At 36.1% G+C, this 17060-nt stretch overlaps 1 protein-coding gene across 15 annotated transcripts in view; it reads left to right on the top strand.

Annotated features, from left to right (window-relative positions):
• LOC129775310 (restin homolog) overlaps nucleotides 1-17060 on the top strand; it is a 253909-nt gene that overhangs the window by 41640 nt on the left and 195209 nt on the right. Inside the window, exon 1 of one of the 15 annotated variants that reach the window (XM_055779906.1) lies at nucleotides 12811-13427. The exons of 13 other annotated variants lie outside the window; for them this stretch is intronic. The gene's annotated coding sequence lies outside the window, so the exon portion shown is untranslated. Of the gene's footprint in view, nucleotides 1-12810; nucleotides 13428-17060 lie in introns of those variants that run through there. One more of the 15 variants, XM_055779905.1, reaches the window with a different exon arrangement.

Below are 17060 nucleotides of genomic sequence, written 5' to 3'. Positions count from 1 at the left end.
GAGATATTTTTATAATACAGATTTCACTGAAGAAGATCCATGATATGAGAGAAAATATATGAACGTTTGACTGGGCAGCGCTTCTCAATCCGTTTATTGATAAATACGGAGAGAAAATTCTTCCTGTCCACGTGGACTCAGTCTATAAACCCCTCCCCCCTCTCCGTAGACAAGAGTGGACATTTTCTTACCCCCTACCCCCCCTAAAGTTGTCTACGTGGTATGTGGACAGCCCCCAATGAAAAACATACATTTCATTGAAGTTCCCGCTGATTATGAATATAATGTGAAAGCGTGCAGTGGAAATTTGTGAAATTACGTTGAAAAAGACGAATAAAAGTTATATTTCAGTACAACTTTCTCACTCCCCCACGGTTATAGAAACGAACGAAGTTTCGTTAGTTTTACCGTATCATATATACAGGGTTTTCCATTTCGGGCTTCCGAAAGTATACAGCCCTGCGCTGACAACCGTTTGACATAGCTGTCAACCAAAGCGTCATATCGTTAGTTGAATGTCTGCCATTTTACAATATGGATCGTTTTAGCGTCGCACAACGTGTTAATTTTGTTAAATTATACTATAAAAATGATGAAAAACCGGCAAATGTTTTTCGAGCATTACGGACGGATTTTGTTCGTCATGGACGGCCTACAGAGCACACAATGGCTAAAGTAGTGCGTAAATTCGAACAAACTGGATCCGTAGCGGATATTGTGAAACCTGTGCATCATCGTAATGTGCGTTCGGACGAAAATATTGCTGCTGTTGCTGCCAGTGTGGAGGATGACCCGAATGTTTCGATTCCACGGCGTGCTCAGCAATTGGGCTTGTCAAACACATCATTGTGGCGAATTTTGCATTTGGACTTGCACCTACATCCATATAAAGTCCAACTGGTACAAAAATTAGAGCGTGGTGACCATGGAATGCGTCGGGCATACGTCGATTGGGTGAACGAACAACAGCAGCAAAATGCTGAATTTTCGCATCAAATTTTCTTCAGCGATGAGGCACATTTCGAGCTCGGTGGCTATGTGAACACTCAAAATTTCCGTATTGTTGAGAGGCCATTGCATCCGCCAAAAGTCACTGTTTGGTGCGCATTATGGTCTGGTGGAGTCATCGGGCCGTATTTCTTTGAAAATGAGGACGGCGAGACGGTAACTGTGTGTTGCGGTGAAACATTCCGCTCAAAGACCCCTTGTACATCCATAAAGTAAATACGGCAGAATAGGTAGACGTAGATAACGTATGGGAGAATTGTCAATAGATAAGAGCAACAAATCAAAAAATAGAATTGTTATCATTTGATGAAAAGCGTGAATTCGAATCTTTGAGGTGAATTAAATTATATTTCCTGATTATTAGACATACTAAACTTACAGCTGATTTCAGACAAAATCAACTCAAATTTATATTTAATTTGGAAACTGATAGAGAATGTATGATCTATGGATGAGACTAATTGTGAGTAATTTATTGATATAACCTGAATTTTGTACTCAATATTAAAATAAACCTTCCAGCTTTGAGCTAATCTCACCTGAAAAGAAACGAGTAGCTTCAAGGAACTCAGAAAGAAAAGTTCAAACAACACTGTGAATGGTGAGCGCTATGGCCGCATGTTAACCGATTTTTTTTTGCCACAAATTTAAGATATGGATACGGATGACATGTGGTTTCAGCAGGACGGCGCCACGTGCCACACAACACGACCGAACATGGTCATATTGCGAACGAAATTTGAGGGACGCATAATTTCGCGTTTTGGTGATGCTAATTGGCCGTCCAGATCATGCGTTTTGAACCTGCTAGACTTTTTTTTGTGGGGTTATGCGAAAAACCGTGTCTATGCCAACTCTCCGCAAACTCTTGAACATTTGAAAGACAACATTCGTGAAGTTATGACCGAGATACCGCCCCATATGTGCCGAAAAGTCATCGAAAATTACCTGTTCCGAATCAAGGTGTGCGAGGAAGCCCTAGGTGGACATTTGAATGATGTTGTATTTCACACATAATGGCATAAACCAAACTTTAATTTGAAATAAAAGTTTCATAGAAATTCGAATTCTAAGTGTGTTTTATTTCAATTTACTTTCGGAATTTAAAGTTGGAAAACCCTGTATATTACTATGGCTCTCAGTGTTAGTGTGTGTGATTGGGGAAAATAATGTTCAATTAAGCAGCACTTTACCGAAAATGTTAATGCTTCCGAGGAGTAAGAATACGACTGCTCTCTGGATCTTTTTATCATATAAATAATAAAAATAAGCAACAATACAATTGCCATCTAATGCCAAAACAAATCGTTGCAAGATTTCATGAGAAATTGGGCTCAAATCATCATTAAACTGTGAGTATTTTGAACATTGTTTTGTTTCTTCCATATACATTTCATAGAGAACGCAAATAATTACGATACGAAATTTGGCATGTGAATACAAGTATACTTCGCCTACTGCTTTACATCGATATGTACCTCATTGGATTGGGATATTAACACATCAACGTGGATAATGTCCAATGGTTGCTTTGGGATAGGGATAGGTTCACAAGGCTTTCTCTCATACTTCATTCGATTGCAGATATTACATAATATGATAAATTTCCATATCTTAATTGTCATTTTTGGAAAATAGAATCTTCTTCTCATTACTGCCAGATTTTCTTGAATTCCACGATGTGCAATTTCGTGAGTTTCTTCAATTAAAGTATCTTGCTCCTCATCGGATCTCACGTCAATTAGTAAGCGTCGTGATATTCTAACCTTGAAAGTACGACATCTACTAAGATATTTTTTATAAACTATTTGAATTTGGTTTATAAAATTTTCTGGACACATTATGCAATTTGTGCGTCGAGGGTGCATATATTTTTTAAACATTTTAATTAGAAACGGTACGCCAAATATTACTTTGGTAATAGTCCGCTCATAAACTCTGGGAAACACTTCTTCGAAAGTAGTACTTTCTTCACCAATTTTGAGTATAATTTGATTATTGAAATAATTTATGGGAGCCTCTGTGCATTGTATGAATTCTGAATCATCAGTATTCGCTGAATGCACGGTGATATCGTTGGAAGATGAATCAATTCCATTAATATTAAGTTCTTGGAAAACTCTGGACTCTGTTTGCCAGGTTTGTATTGGATGTCAAAATCAAATTCTGATTTTTTCTTTGTGTATACTTTTAGTGTAAATTTCCCACAAAGGCTGATAGTTGGTTTTTTTTTCTGATTTCTGTGCGCCTGATATCCCATATCGCATTGGTCTCGAAAGTGTACAAGCTTCTATAAAACCGCATTCTATCGTTCATGGATGAAAATGAAAACAACGAATATGTGGCAAAAGTCGCAGTTTTTGGGAAACTATTCGAAGCTTTCTTCAAACCGTACCGAACACAGAAAGAACTCTCTCAAACCCATCATTTCAAGCTACGAGAAGCTAATGTCGCAAATAAACATATCCAACACTATAAATTCGTCTTGCCGATGAGTAATCGGTGGATTCGACGGTGGTGTTTTGAAATCGAATGCGGGAATTGCGCATCACGTTTTTTGTTCTCGTCATTCTCTCCATCCGTTCGAGTTCTACCGAAGATGACATTTGGCTCACCTTGAAGTCATCTCCGCTTCTTCGCTCCACTAGTACATTTGTAAGCATTTATTTATTTATTGAGAAATCCCACTGGAAACATCTTCCCAGATTTGGGCCGCTCGTATGTTCTATATATGGTCGTTTCGGTCTTATTTTCGCCGGCAAAGCAAACAGATTCGCGGTTGCACGCGGTCGCTTTTAGCACCTCGCGCTCCGTTCCAAACCCAGTCTTCCATAAACAGCAAATTTTGAAACTTTGCCAAAATACTTCCCCCCGTGCGCGAGAGGGGAGATAATTATTTTCAGTGGAATAAAACAGCAATAAATCATTGTCGCCAAACTTTTCCTCCGAGGCGGGAGACAATTTGCTCTCGATCTTTTGTTTTCGAATTTGCGCGCTTTGAAACTTAGCCGCTGCCCGCGGTTTGAAGTCTTTCTCACGGAGAACGAAACTATTTTAGGTGCTCCGGGTGTTGGCGGATGTTGAATTGGTTTCGCGAGGAATGAGGGGAGGGTTGAGAGGGGGGAGGAAAATCGAGGCGCTATTGTCGTCAGATGGCAATAATTCACACAGATAGTGTCGTGCTGCCTTGAATTGCTTCTACGGGACATAGCTACGCCTGGCATTGAATTTAAAGAAAATATTATTAACTTTTGCTGCAAATTCGAAACACTTGGTATAATGATATGACGGATGGTGAGACTGTTTCACTTTCAGTCCCGTGTTGGATTTTTTCACATTTATGTTTTTGTTTATTTTTTTTTTTAATTTGTATAATATATTCATTGTCGGTCGTCAGATTTTTGTGAACAAAAATACTACTTTTCTGTGAATTCTATTTGAATGTTTATAATAGAATGAATGGTTAAATCTGTATAATGCTTGCATAACTCATCCTTCACTGCCCGGCATCGTCGGAAAACCCCGGCAATTACTCGAAGCAAGCAATGAAAATGGCAGCAATCACGGACTTGTATATGATCCGCTACAGTCAAAGTCACCTCTCTGATTGAGAGGCGTGAAAGCCGGTGGAAACGCCTTGAATCATCGTAACCAATTCGATAATCCATAGCAAGGATTTGCGTTCTCCTCTATGTTTAACAATCGGCGGTTGCATCTGATCAAGGAATCAAACTTAGCGCGATTGAAGAAGGTAGCAATTATCGTCATCCATTGATTTCATAAATATGACCGAGCATAATAAAACGCAAATTTTGGAGCGTCAACATTTTGTGGCGGTAGCATCGAATTAAGACAATTAAAGCATTGAAATTGTAGCGACTGCCGCGCGTTCGTCGCGTGTTTCGCTACGCTTCGACGGAGTTTGTGACCGAAGTGGTTGTTAGCATGTTGCTAACTCAATCAGCCACACGAATTGCTGTGGCTTTTTTTTTATTTCATTAGGACCGGTTTTTTCAGTATTCCAGATTACGCATTAAATAATTAGCGAAACGAAACGTTCATGTTTTTTTTCTGGTTACCGTACAATAGCAGAATAAATGCTAGCGTGTGATTGCCACGAGTGAGTGAGCATGCTTGTTAGAATAAAATTTAGACATCCTTGTTCAGAGGAAATCGTTCATCGTTGTCAAACGAAATAGAATCATTGATTCTTTGGTTGTTTTATTTTCCTAAGAATGTTTTCTACATTCGTTGAGAATATTTGCATATAAGTGTAATGTTACGCATAGATAACAAAGTTTTCTTTGACTTCTAAATCTGTCCAATTTGGAATCATCATCTGGAATCTGAATCAAGTATTTCGATCTGAGAATCTGTGAAACGTAGAATCTAAGAATTTGGGTATCTGAGTGTCTGAGTATCTGAGAATAAGAGAATCTGACATCAAATTTTAATGAAGATTTGACTAGGTTTCTGATGAATTGTCACACAGTTGAGGTTATTTTGGGATCTGGCAAAGTTATTTTAATTTTCATTTTAATCATCATTTACATTTTCTCGAGCATCCACAACACTTAAATCGATTGTAGAACAATCCGGGGGATGTTTTTCTAAATTTAATTTTTTACTCACTACGCTTTCTTCATCTGCAATATGTAATCTGAATGTGAAACCGCAACATTGATTTTACGCTAAAAAATCTGAGAAAATAAAAAAAAAGAACTTTTACATTTTTCAAAATTTTCTTTCGAGGCTAGGAACTGAAAGGCGAACATGAATTGTAGTAGTTATGCTTCCATGATTGAGTCTGAAATTTGAATTCCTAGTTGTGAATTTGCAATCCCCGGGAGGCAGCGAAGATGGTCATGTCAAATTTCAGAAACCGACCATGTACATTTTGTTTATTGGCCCAATGCAAAATTTCAGCTCAATCGGACATGATTTAGGGGTTTCTCAAAGCGCTCAAAGTTTTGATTTTTTGATCCTCGAAAATCTTCCAAGGGGGGATCACACCAGACACCGACATCATTTCATGCATTTTTAAGTCATTTGGCATAGAAAAAAAAATAGATTTTCCAAATTTCCTTTCGAAGATCAAAAAATCAAAACTTTGAGCGCTTTGAGGCACCCCTTAAATCATGTCAGATTGAGCTGAAACATTTTTCATTTTTTTGAGCCAATAAACAAAATGTACATGGTCGATTTTTGAAATTCAATGATGATTTTTTTTCCATACATCAATTGCGACCCTAGGGATCCCGAGCGTGGATTCGGCAATCTTCATTTAAACCTGTATCACAAGAATCTAAGATCTGGAGATTAAAACCTAGAACTCAATCGGATTTTGAACTCGAAAGTTTCGACCATGGAATTGAATATTTGAGGTCTAGAATTTAAATATCAAATCGAAATTCATAATCTTTATCTGGGCTTTGAAATAGAACGATTTGATTCGAAATCTCAAATACTTGAGCACTTAACCTAAAATTTAGGCTTGGAAGTTTCGAATCGAAATCTTGGATGGAAAATCTCGTGCCTAGAATTGGATATGAAATTAGAATATAAATCTTATCATATCTAAATCTAAAGTAAGGTGTTTCCTAAATCAGAAATCGTATTGTTCTCTTTTTTTTTGTTTTTATTATTAATCTGTGTTTATAATCTGAACTATGAATCTGGGATTTATAATCCACAAATTAAATATGTCACCTCTATCTGGCATTTGCATTGTACCTGTGCTCGAGAATATCGAATCAGGAATATGAGTCTGGAGCACAATTCGCATCGAATGTCCTCGATGTGGAATCTTAAATTTGAATAGCGGTATCTTCAGTAAAAATTTTGGGTGGTTCTGCAGAGGGCTCATAGTTTGCGAGGTTCGCTCTCTCGTAGCCTTGAAATAGTTAATTTAAAATATTTTAAAATTACTCTCATTTGAGTAAATTAAAATTGAAATCTGTCTTCGACAAAGTTGTTACATAGGAGAGTGTGCTCATTTTTATGCTATCACAAATAGGGTGACCAAAGTTATTGATGGGTTTTCACCCAAAAACTCATGATTTAAATTTTAATTTACTCAAATACAAAAAATTATATATCTTTGAAAATAGCATATTATATAAAGTGAAATTTGTTGTTTTAAATTCCGTCAACAAACATGTTTTATGTTTGCCACAGAAAGAATGGCAAACAATTGAAGAGAGCGTATTTTTTGGGAAAAAATCAATAACTTTTAGTGAAGTTGAGATATTGACAAGTTCTGCATCGCAAAATGTTTGTATTAGTATGTTCTAAAAGTTTTTTGAAGACAGTTTGTATGTAGAATTTGAAATAGGAAAGTTTGAGCAAAAAAAAACAGTTTTGTTCATGTTGACCCTAACGCAATTTTGAAAAAAGGCGCTATATCGTTTATTTCAAGAGATAGAAAAAAAACTTTGTTCTGTAAAGATGTCTCAAATAACTGAGACTACAATGTTGTCGAACTATGTTTACCTCTATCTATAAAGATAAGAAAGTTAGAATTTTTATTTCATCGACAATTTTAGTCACCCTATTTTTGATAACATAAAAATGAGCGCTTTATCATATGTAACAACTTTATTGAAGACATTTTTCATCTAGAGAATAACTGTCGAGCTCTAAATGCTAGTTTCCACTTAAATGCATCTCCTGGACCATTGTGCAGTGTCATATATTGTCAGTATAGAGAATGGGCAAATAAGAATGATAAAGAAAGCGAATGGATACAGGTATCAATCGGAAAAAGCAACACTGAACTATGTGATCAAACAACATCAACAGAAGACAATTCTCCTAGAGCGATAGTAGGCAATTTGAGCTATACGATTGAATGGGCAGAACGAATCGCCTTTATTATAGCTCATACTACCTTGATCAAATAGATCTCGGAATTTATTCAGGAAATGAAGTATACATCAATAAGACTTTTATACATCAATAGTGATATTGTCTGCTTCAAAGTACTACCCATCGACCGCAACGCACTTATGGCAGTGCTTGATCCAATCCTTGAAACATTTAATATATTCGACTAGCTGACTCGGCAAACTTCCCACCCAAAATGTGTGTTTTGTTATCAATACCTTCAAACATCCACGATTTCCTACAATGAGCATGTTCATGGGTCCAATCGCAGAACTGTTCATTTATCTTCTAATCGACCCCGTTGAATTTATCTTTTACTATAAAATTCCTAGTATTTCTAACAAAACTCAGATTATTTTCAGACATAATTCTCGTTCAAGATTTTTCAACCATTTGCAAATTTCTCCCCTTTCCCCCCTTAGAGAGGAGGGTGGAGTGTCTAACCATCATAGAATTATTTATTACACCCTAAAACCTCCATATGCGAAATTTCGTTTCATTTGCCTGATTAATTCCCGAGTAATGTAGAAATTTGTGTTTAATTTGTATGGCAGCCCCCCCTCAGAGAGGGGGAGGGGTCTCAAACTATCACGAAAACCTTCCCCGGCCCCAAAAACCCCTACATACTAATTTTCATGGTGATCGGTTCAGTAGTTTCCGGGTCCATAAGAATCAGACAGACAGACAGACAGAAATCCATTTATATATATATATATATATATATATATATATATATATATATATATATATATATATATATATATATATATATATATATATATATATATATATATATATATATATATATATATATATATATATATATATATATATATATATATATATATATATATATATATATATATATATATATATATATATATATATATATATATATATATATATATATATATATATATATATATATCTCGGAATTTATTCAGGAAATGAAGTATACATCAATAAGACTTCTATACATCAATAGTGATATTGTCTATATATATATATAGATTTGCGGTATGGCCATCAGAGCCATCTTCGATTTTTCCATTATCTCATCTCGGGTGCCGAAACGTGGTTTCTTGAGTCGTTGGAATAGAAAAAAAGTCGCAGGGAGCCAAATCAAGTGAATTCGGTGTTTGCTGAATGGTATTCGTTTCGGTTTTAGCCAAATGTTCACGAATAACAATTGATTTTGCAAATTTGCAAATCGTACAAAATCGAAGCACGCACAATAGCAGATGTGCTCAATACAGCGTAACTTTTAGAAATGTAAAACTATCACACTACAAATTTTATAGAATGTCAATGATAGATGTGAGAACCTACAAACAAAAATTGAAAAAATGGGTAACTGAGAGAGCCACACGGTGGAGATTCCGGGAACCTTTTGATCAAGGTAGTATATTGTTTTTAAGGAAAATAAAATAAATTGTTATAAGAAATGTGTTTCAACAATAATTACTATATGTGATGTTGTATTTTGTTATGATATGATGTATTACAGCTCATGTGATGAATCATGTAATAAATGTAAGTTTCACATATCGCACTGAAAATAGTGTTAAAACTGTTCATGTTGGAAGAAAAACCCGATTTTCTATTATAAAATAACTTTTTCGAATATATCACGTTTCCATTATGTCCATTATGATAAAATCAGTCAATAAGCAGATAGCTTGAAATGTGTAGTGAATTGTTAGTCCCTGCATTTAGTGTAATTCTTTGGTACAACTATATTTTGAAAGAATATTTTCATGGAAAAGAACGTATCACAATTATATATTCTTAGCGCATTCAATTACTATACCAGTGTATTTTTCACGAGTGATCAGATTTTTTTTACTCAAGAGTAATTTTTGGAAAGGGCGTATGCTTTGTAGTATTAACTTTCATGTAAAAATCGTAGCTCGGAAGTGAACTTGTTAAAAAAGAGTTACAAAGAACTAAAAATATATAAGTCAATGCCGATCATAATTCTAGGTTAATGAAATCTCTGAATTTTTTTTCTTATATGTCAGCTCATAGTATTTGAATCATTTCTAGAACGAATATATATTCTGATTATTTAATATGATTCTAGTGATCATTTGAACTCATAAATCTCATAGTAATAAATTTGCTTGAAAGCATCCATTATCGAGATATTTCAAATTTTGGTGTCACAAATTTCGTGACATCTCATTACTGATTTGGCTAACAAAACTCTTCGAGAAGGTTCACGAGATATTGTACAACGTATCATCTAAGATTATTTACAGTAGCCAGCATGGTTTCATGAAACACTATGTACTATATCTAACCCGATGTACAGTGTTGACGCTCTGTCTCGTGGTCAGAGTTCCAGACGGTGAGTAGATTCACTGTACTTTGGTTTTGCGAAGACATTCGACACTGATCCGCGTATCCTTGTCTTCAACAAAATGAAATACATGGGATCTCCCGATTAGTTTATGGAGTTTACGTGGTGCAAACAAATTTCTTTAAATGTTCCACCACGAAGTTTCCGAAGCCTCTTGTTTTGGGCACTTCTCCGTCAAAGGACAAATTATGGCTTCAACAAGTCGCGTGGCTCACATCTTCGAGCGCTCAACAGAGGAAGTGGCGGCAACAGTTTGACTTCTAAAAGCTCAAAAAGCATATATTTATGTCAAAATAGATAATTCTCTGGCTATTGAAAAATGCGTATGGTCTTGCTCGATAATTTAATAACGACGTTGTCGATTATTCATCGACAGCTGGTTGGATGAAATTCATTTAGAACATGACACTAATACACCTTGGTAAAATTATATACACTAAATTTTGAGTTAGCTCATAGTGTTATAAGATCTGGTAACGCCATCAAAAATTTGCAAATATTGAAAGTCTCAAACACATTCGAGAAATTTTCACTTCTCTCTTATCAGCTGAACAGAGACGTAGTTTGTTTTCCCCTGTTGGGTGTGACCCAATGCGTCCATTATTTTTAACTATTGTGGTATACCCTTTTTTATACTACACTTCAAGCTACTTACTTATTCTTACTACTTATTGATGAAGGAGTAGACTGAAAGCTATAGCGAGATAGGTGCCAATCAGGAATAATCTGTTTGATAAAAATTATAATCCTCATCGGCGACGCAGACCAAATTTCCTTGGGCTCCAGAATAGCTTTATCAAGGAGTTGAAGTCTGCGTCTAGTTAGAGCTCCGCAGTTACAGAGCAAATGTTCCGAGGTTTCGCTTTCGGCATTACAAAAGCGACAAATATCATCTTGTGCTAAACCTATATTTTTAAGATGGTATTTACTCGGGCAGTGTCCTGTTACAAGACCAGTGAATGTGCTGAGGTCTTTCTTACTAAGGCTTAGCAGCTGTTGAGTAATTTTAATACTCGGCGTAATAAATTTTTTTGCCTGTTTAAGTTTTGCAGCCATCCAATTGGCTATCACTTCCCGGTCTTCCCATTTATTCCGCTCACTTTTCAACACACAGTCAGAAAGTTCACAGAATGGTTCTGGACCAGTGAATGGTGAGTTTGAGCCGTTCTTGGCAAGTTCATCTGCTCGCTCGTTGCCCTCTATACCGCAATGGCCAGGAATCCAGTACAATTGTACCGAACTTAATTGCCGTAAAAGGGAAATGCATTCCCAGACAATTTTTGAAGGGCGTTCAAAAGCATTTAGAGCTTTAAATGCCGCTTGACTGTCTGAGAATATACAGATGTTAGCATGTCTATATTTTCTTTTGAGGCAGACATTTAAACATTCTATTATTGCAGTTATTTCTGCCTGAAAAACTGTTGGCCAGTTTCCCATAGCCACAGAGATTTTTGTTGTACACTTTGGCACCTGATTCCCATTTTCGACCCATCAGTGTAGAACATGATTGAACCATTACGAACGTTGGGGCCACCTCCATCCCATACTGAGCGAGAATGTTCGATCACTCTGTATGGAATGTTATAATTGGTCCTAGGTTCCGTCAAGTATTTTTTCCATCCTTCAAGCTTCAGAGCGCTTTTTTTTAGCCTCTACAATCTCCTTAGTCTTTGGCCACCATACAAGTGAGGCATATGTTATCCTAGGCCGCACAATTGCAGTGTAGATCCACATAACCATTTTTGGTTTAAGGCCCCATGTTCTTCCTATCATTTTAGGGCATGCCCATAGGGCTGAGTTGGCCTTGCTGATTATTGAAACTAAGTGCGCGTTCCAGTTTAGTTTGGCATCTAAGATAACACCTAGATATTTCACTGAACCGCTGAGACGTAGTTTACAAGATTCGATTACCGATTTCGGTCTGTCTGTTTTCGCCGTGTGCTTGAAAAAAACAATAACCGATCGAGTAAACCGATAAATTTGATAAGTCGTCATGGTTATCATTCAGGGTTTATCTTTTACACATATTTCTTGGGGAAGGCTCCCATGGTCGAGTGGTTAGCATCACATAGGTCGTGAAGGAGGCTTCGGGTTCGATGCCCGATCAGGCCGTGGAGGTTTTCCGCGGACAAAGTTGTCCCAACTTGCACCGGTATACGCGTATTCTGGAACTTGAATTTTCCCGTATAATCAGGGGGTGTAATTTGGCATAGAAAGTTTCTGTGGGAGCGTTGGTGCTAAGAAGAAGAAAATGTCCATTCAAATTGTTTTGTTTGTATTTTCACCGTTGAATACCACCCTCGCAACGTACCGAAAGCTCCCGACCGCTATACAACGGTGGGCACGATACTACACCTCTACTCAAAACACTCGTATCTGCGAACATCCGAATCAAAACAAAACATGCGTTTAAATACTAATACACACACACACACACAGCCAGCCAGCATCGCAGCTAAGCCGTTGTTATGTCGTTGTTACTCCACGGTCCACTACGACGCCTCCGAGGTAAGCTTTCGCGCGCCGATCTCAAGTGCCGGCTTTTCAACGCGAGTCACACTGGCGGCTAAGCAGTTTCATTCCGGACAGCAACCTGTTAGCAAGCAAATTTGGTTTGCTCAAACTGCCGCCGCAACGTAAGCCGTCTTTTTGACATCGTGCGCAACCCCAACCAGAGGGAAAACCCTACGGATCATTTCGTTAGGTGCGAAAGCATCGCCGAAATACTCGAGCCCAAAACATACGGAAAAGAGGGAGCAAAAAAAAGAATAAGTGTGAGCTGCAGTTCTGGTTTAAGACACAATTGCCCAGTTTCGGCTGGTCATAGAAGTTTTGTGCATTCGCTTGGAAGCATCTGAAGATCAACAGAGTTTTGTGTTTGTTGTGCAACTTACAGAAAAAAGTTCGTGATCAGTTGTTGCCCAAAGAATCGAAAAGGCAAAAAGTGTGCACAAAGTATCGATCGCTCGTGCTGAGTTACTAAACACAGAACGAATTTAGCAAATCGTGAGGATCAATCAGCCTCGAGGATATACAACCAAGCGTGTAATTTTATTCCTGAGCTGCTGCTGCTGCCGCAGCCATTAGAAGCGGTAACCTTTGGCAATTAGTTACTGCTGGCACGTAGCAACAACTAGCAACTAGCTAACTAGAAGTTCTACTCACAAATCAGGTAAATATATGGAACCTTCGCGACCTATTCCGCGCCACATTCAGTTGAGGTGTTGAGCACCAGACAAGGTGTATGTGTTCAAATTTGGCTTGCGCTTCTCGTGACGGACATATTTTTCTGCCCTTTCGTCATCGTCGCATGCGCTGGAAGCGCACTGACCTATTTTTCATTCTCTTTCGAAGACTGGTTTCACCGCCCGTGTTTTCGTTTCACTTTGTGGGAAGATGAAAATTCGCTTTTCCCCTAGTGGGTGGTGGTTGGGTTTATGTTGTAAACAGGATGGGGTTAAGCAAAAATAGATTAACAAGTGTTCGATCATATGAATAGTTTACGTTATGGTACAGGTATGTTAAGGAACGCAAAAAATTGAAGGGTCTGAGCCTAGAGGCAAAGACGGAAAGTTGACGTAGGACTTTGAGAAGAATTGGTTTTGCAGCTGTTCAGAAATCCGTAAATTCAACTTATTCAATATTATAAACAGAAAAGATTCTGGACCTTGAAAAATCGTTTGTTTTTGAAACGAAACTGAACCTTAAACGGGTTATAAGAGTTGTAACGGTAGAAAGAATCCTAAATCATTCATTATTAATACTTTCTATTTTAAATAGTCAACTGTTGAAAAAAACTTAGATGTATATTTCAAAATTAACGCGAAAAATTCAACATTTTTTGATTTTCATGTATCCGATGTTCATAAGTGTACATGAACATCCATATTAATATTTCCGTCCCTTCAGTAATAATTATCGATCGGTCGGCTTTTTTCTTTCGTTTATCCTTCATGATGAAAACACGCATTAAGTACGATATGATTATACAACAAACTTTCTAATAAAACATCTACAAATGTAGAATAATACTTGATATGCATCGACCTACCTTGTCCGTCACAAAAAAAAACACGTGAGCACGAATTGGGAAACCAGACCATGGAATTGAGATGGATAATGGACTTCACTTTGATGAACGGCTCAGTCGCTAACCGCTCACCTAAGTGAACCAGCTCTTTTGAACTGTTCTTTCTCTCTTTCGTTCAGCGGTATCAATACCTGTATCAAGAACAACATTGAATGTTGGCTGGAACCCAACAAACATAGGCTGCTTCACATCTATTATTGTCCTGACATTGATATCCTCAGATTAGGTAAGACGTTTCCTAACATGTATGGATTTTTTTAATTACTTGGAAAATGAAAGGTGTTTCTTTAAAAGTCGCAAATTGTATGTCAAAATTTGCTTCTCGCCCGACAATGCTGTTTGTAATGATTTGATTTACAATTCAACCTAATTTATCATATTTCCTATTGGTTCCATCAAATTACATGTTTAATAATAGTTTGTCCCGTAACGACATCTTCCAATTTTCACAAATAATCCGGTAATGGATATCACGGTAACAAGCAATTTTTTTGTTTACCGAATTAATGAATCGTCTCAGCTTTTATTCCGGGTATTTTTTTGATAAACAGAAAATATATAAATATTTTACATGATTGAAAACAATGCATTCAATTGAACATTGTCAATTGCCGAAAATCTAATTTAATTGCAAAATAAGCATTTTGGCATTTTGCTTGTGAATGATAATATCCCCAGCAAACATTAGATCGCATAACTTGTCATATTCTAAGTCACATATAAAGTGTGCTCGAATTAAAATCATGTATAGTGTCGATTAAAGGATACATTGTGTACATCTAAAATCGTATAAAATTCTTAAACCTCGATTTCATTTATCACTACAAATTAAGTCTCAATTCGGTGTAACAAACATCGGTTTTTTGATATATCAGCCATTCCATGCCAAACTGATATAGTGGTTCTCAGTTTGTTCTTTATCACAAAATATTAGGCCACGTATTTTTTATTATAATTTTTTTATATTTTTTAAATATAATTTTTATTATTTTTTTTACTATTTTTATTTCTATTTTAGACTAAGATAAGATCAGAAAATAAGGGTTCATTTACGGTTCAGTTTTCGGACCAGCTGCTGACTGGTCAATTCTAGAGGATTGCCGAAAATATTTAAAAATACACTTCTGCATAATGTAATCATGGTACTCTTAAACTAATTTTCATGGCAAAACATAACAGAAAAATATAACCAAATGAAACTATTCATCAATATAAGATACGAAAACATATTTTACGGAAGTAGGAATATAGTCCTCAGAAACTTTATCTCATTTGGAAACTTGACATCTCAAGAGGTTCGGCATCTCTGTTGTTCGCGCTTGAACGAGGAAAAAAAGTTAGAAGCCAGTTGTCATGTCTTGTCTTAGATTTTAGGTTGGTCCAAAAAATCAACTTTTTTCCCTTTTTCCCAAAAATTTTTTCAATTCTTTATAATTTATAACTTTTGAACTACTCAACCGATTTAGATGATCAACCTATCAAATTAAAGTTTGTACTACTTTTTGAAGAGGGGCAATTTTTTTCTTTTTTTTTACAAAAATTTTTAATTCAAAAACTATAACACCAACAAAAATTTGGTCAAATAATGAAAAGCAGGAAGTTGTTTAAATTTTCATAAAAAATGCCATTTTTAAATTTTAGTGAAAAAAAATATTTTAAAAATTGAAATTAATTATTCTCAAAAACGTTTTTCTTTATTTCTTAAAAAAAAGTAACAGTGTATAGGAGACTTGTTGATTGTTGTATGGGCTATTCATATAATTTTCGTTTAGAATTCTTCTTTTTCTCATTTTCTTTTTAATTCAGAACGAAAATTATATGAATAGTCTATACAACTACCAACAAGTCTCCCATACATCGGAAGAAGGTCACTGTTACAGGGAAAAAGTTTTTTTAACGATAGTCTAATTTAAAAAAAAATTAAACTTGCAAAAATAATGAATTTTGTCTTCGTTACTATTGATTGTATTTGTTTTATTTATAGTTTACTCGGCTAAATATAGAGGGCGCTATATTATAAAATATTTTCTGAAAGCTGAGGTTTTTTTTTCATAACATATCCACAAATCAGAGATCTATCTATCGAAAGGAAACACTATAAATAAAGACTATCTCACAGCCTTTAAACCTTAGCCGCCATACTCGCGACATTGCAAATATTCTAAAGAAATTGAATGCCGCCATAGCATTCAGTGCAAATACATAGAGCGAATTCGTTTTTGTTTCATTTCAACCCCAGTTCCAACCTAACTGCTGTCAAATGTTTTTTTCTTCACTCAGTTTCAACCTAGTATCGCAACGAGGTTCAACCTGAAAGCTGTTGGGTTCGCATTGAGATGTCTCACGGGTTTGCCTTTTCTCGCTATGGAAATAAAGCACTTAATTTCTTAAAAATCCGTCGACCAATTGGTCATCGTTCTAGAAAAATGAGCTCGTTCGTTAAAGGTTAATTTGATATGTCAATCATATGATTCGGTCCATTGATTCCAAAGTTATAAATTTTCGTGGTGGAAAAATGGGGGAAATTATTTTTTTGAACCATCGGTAAACTTCAAAAAATCATAACTAAAGAACAAAAGTAAAGTCTCTCTGATTTTTGGATATGTTATGTAACAAAACCTCAGCTTTCAAGAAAAAATATTAAAAAAATATAGCGTCCACTAGTCCAAATAGAAAAACCACGACAATCAATAATTACGAAAATAAAATCCTTTT

This window comes from Toxorhynchites rutilus, chromosome 3 (assembly GCF_029784135.1).
Source record: "Toxorhynchites rutilus septentrionalis strain SRP chromosome 3, ASM2978413v1, whole genome shotgun sequence".
Taxonomy (NCBI): Eukaryota; Metazoa; Arthropoda; class Insecta; order Diptera; family Culicidae; genus Toxorhynchites; species Toxorhynchites rutilus.
This window is presented reverse-complemented; position numbering and strand designations above follow the sequence as displayed.